General features: G+C 45.7%; 1 long non-coding RNA gene across 2 annotated transcripts; it reads left to right on the top strand.

The window, feature by feature from the left end:
• The first annotated feature begins 139 nt into the window (after window positions 1-139).
• Window positions 140-3,050, top strand: LOC106146941. 2 transcript variants are annotated; one of them, XR_001231593.1, is made up of 3 exons: window positions 140-283; window positions 1,779-1,940; window positions 2,689-3,050. It is a non-coding gene; the product is annotated as an uncharacterized LOC106146941 (long non-coding RNA). The 2 variants fall into 2 exon arrangements; XR_001231592.1 differs by having other exon boundaries at window positions 1,779-1,953.
• Window positions 3,051-3,200: the final 150 nt, after the last annotated feature.

Genomic DNA, 3,200 nt, shown 5'->3' with positions numbered 1-3,200 from the left:
GATGTATCCTGGGAGCTGTAGTCCACGGCACGCTCACCGCTAGTCGGAAGTTTGAGGGGAGCGGATGGGGAAGCCACAGTGCCCGGCGTGCACCGCGGTGGCCGCTCACCCGGCGAGGTCTCTGCAGCGCCCAGCGCGTTGCTAGGAGCTGCCTCAAAGTCGCTCTGGGTTACACAGGTTGCACACAGCAGGGTGGGAGCGTAGAGTTCCTTCTGCGCCCTTCTGAGGCAATTCGTGGCGGGATCGGGGAGCTGAGAAATGTGTTAATATTGGAAGCTTGGCGGTGAGTCCATAATTATTACGTATCCCATACCTACAGATTGAGTAAAGTGACTGCGACTTTCCTATTCAGTGATCAAAGCTGCCCAACTGAAATGACACCCAACCATCACCCCACAGCGACACCTCACACTTTTTCGTGTGTGTACTTATTATTTTACTAAAGGTATTCAGTTTCACAAAGGGAAATACGGTTAGCGATTCGGCTTGGCCTCAGGCCAAACAGTGCTGGCGGGCCATTTTGTCCAACAATGATTCACAAGCTCTGGCCCTATCCCCTGTTCCCACTCCCACTCCCACTCCCACCTCCACAGGAGGGTCAGGCCAGAGTTGGGTAATACATGCTGAATGGATCTTGTCAGGTAGGAGCCAAATGTACCCACAAAGTAGTTACCTCAAAGAATACAGCTTATTTAGAATCCAAAGCAACTGGAAATTAAATGTTTACCAATTAGTAGTATCACATGTGCTACCTGAAAACAATCTGAGAAACATTCAACAGTATTATAGCAAAACTATTTTGATTCAGAAGTCTTAAAACAACTCCCAATTTTCCTTATTTTCTTGACCATGGCCCACTTGACATTTAAGGCCAAGCCAAACCACAACACTCTAGAATTTAGGAATTTGGAGATTTCCAACCATGAAGAAATGGTTTGTAACTGAAAACAAGGTTCCTTATATATTTCTGTGTATACCATGATGGACCACAGAAGAGGTACTGAAAAATCCACTAAAGTGTGGACAATTACAAGCAAAACTCCACTATCAATATTTTTAAGTGAAAAGTCACTTCAGTCACTTAGTGTGACTTGTTCTAATCCTACAAGAATGCAGTAGTAAGGGGCTGGGGATTTAGCTCAGCGGCAAAAGCGCCTGCCTGGCAAGCACAAGGTCGTGAGTTCGGTTCCCGGTACCGGAGAAAAACCAAAAAAAAAAAAAAAAAGAATGCAGTAGTAAATAATTAGCGGAGACTTCCCTGCATTAATTTCCTGAGAAGTTAAATCCTTTAAGAATAATCAACAAGTCTTAATTTCAGAATAAACATTTTCTGAGCAGAGCTATTCTCTCCAGCTGTAGAAGCAGCTACTGCTTGAAGACAACTTATTGCTCCAGACATATCATATATATATACATATTATATATTTATATATATATATATATAATTTATTAATTTTTTTGGTACCAGGAATCAAACTCACAACCTTGCACTTGCCAGGCAGGTGCTTGTGCCACTGAGCTATATCCCCGGTCCTCTCCATATATATTTAAAAAGGTTAGTGGGCTTACAGACCACCCACACTTAAATTCACACCCTAATTAAATCAATGGAAAAAAGTTTTAAAAGGGGGGAGGAGAAACTCAGTACTGGGGGTTGAGCTCAAGACTTTCTCAATAAGCTAAATCCCACCCTACCCCCATTTTTATTTTGAGACAAGGACTTGCTAAATTGCTGAATTGCCCAGGCTGAGCTTGACTTTGTGACCATCCTGCTTCAGCTTTCCAGACTGCTTGGATTACAAGTGTGCACCATCATTGCTGGCAGAATGAACAACCAGCCTCCAGGGAAGAGGACCCAGGGACATCTCACAAGTCTGGAGCTTCCCTGACCTTCATTGAGTTTTTCCCTGAGAGCCTCCACCCCACTTGGAACAGGATAGGTAAAAGCAAATGGTCAGTAGTATCGGGTTAATAATATCCCTTAGTTATTTCAGGCTGATCAGGTCCGCAGTCTCCCGAATGAGTGTAGGCGAAGGCTAAATAAGAGACAAATGCAATGATCTCAGAGCTCCAGGAGGATCAAAGCCCTCTCACAGAATTCCAGATTCTTACAGGGCTAAAACCACAACCTTCTCTGGATGGTCATATTTATTTAGTTAAAAGAAGGGAGGGGAGTCCTCAAGAAGGGCAGAACCACTTAAGGACTTCTCTAAGTAAGGTATTAAGTTAATCCACCCAGCAGTGAGATGCCTGAGGCTATAGTCTTTATCTAGTTCAGATCGAACCCAGGTGTCTGTGGCTGTGATCTTGTCTTATCCCTTGAGGCTTTCAGGCTTCATCTGCCATTACAGACCTTAGTAGGGATTAGTGACTCATAGAGGTTCACTTACCATAGTCCACCGCCCATCTCCAGACAAGGAGCCTAGGCCTTGGACAGACTCACAAGTAAACATGGAAAGTCAATTGGTTAATTTAAGTCCTTCTCAGGGCGGCTTCATACTGGTCTCCATCACAGCGGCCTACCAACAAGGATACCAGGGTACCTACCCCTGGCAGGAGTTTTCTCTCATGGCAGTTGAAGGACTTAGTTGGTCATTTTTTGAGCCCAGATCTTCAGGGCCCAGCTACTTCCTCTACATTGGGAGGTTTCCTGTGGGTGCCACCCCAAGGCCTTGGCCTTTCTTCTAGGAGAGGACGGAGGCCAGGAGAAGGCGCTGGCTGGATCCTGCTGATGGAGGGTGGCAGAGAGGGTGATGAAAGAGCCCTTTGGAGAGTGTGACAGTTTCTGGGGTAAGAGCATAAACTGGACCTTGTTCTAGCCCTGCCTTTCCTGGGGAGGGGACTTGGATCTGGGGGAGAACTCCTTTCCCCAGCCAGCGGAAGAGCAGGGTGTGTTGGAGAGGAGGAAGGGAGCTGCTTGAATCTTAGTCATGGCTGTTGTCCCACATTCAGACGAGGTCTGGTTTCCAACACAACCATGAAAACACAAATGGGATTTTATTATTAAAAAGGAAGAAGGAGCCAGGTGTGGTGGTGCACGCCTGTAATACCAGCACTTGGGAGGCTAAGGCAGGAGGATCGTTGTGAGTTCGAGACCAGCCTGGGCTACAAAGTGAGCTCAAGGCCGGCCTGAACTGCATAGGGAGACCCTGTCTCAAAAAGACAAAAAATAAATAAATAAATAAATAAATAAATAAAAA

The sequence above is a fragment of the Chinchilla lanigera genome, unplaced genomic scaffold (assembly GCF_000276665.1).
Source record: "Chinchilla lanigera isolate Chin_1 unplaced genomic scaffold, ChiLan1.0 scaffold00105, whole genome shotgun sequence".
Lineage (NCBI taxonomy): Eukaryota > Metazoa > Chordata > Mammalia > Rodentia > Chinchillidae > Chinchilla > Chinchilla lanigera.
The sequence above is the reverse complement of the archived record's forward strand: the minus strand, read 5'-3'. Positions and strand labels throughout refer to the sequence as shown.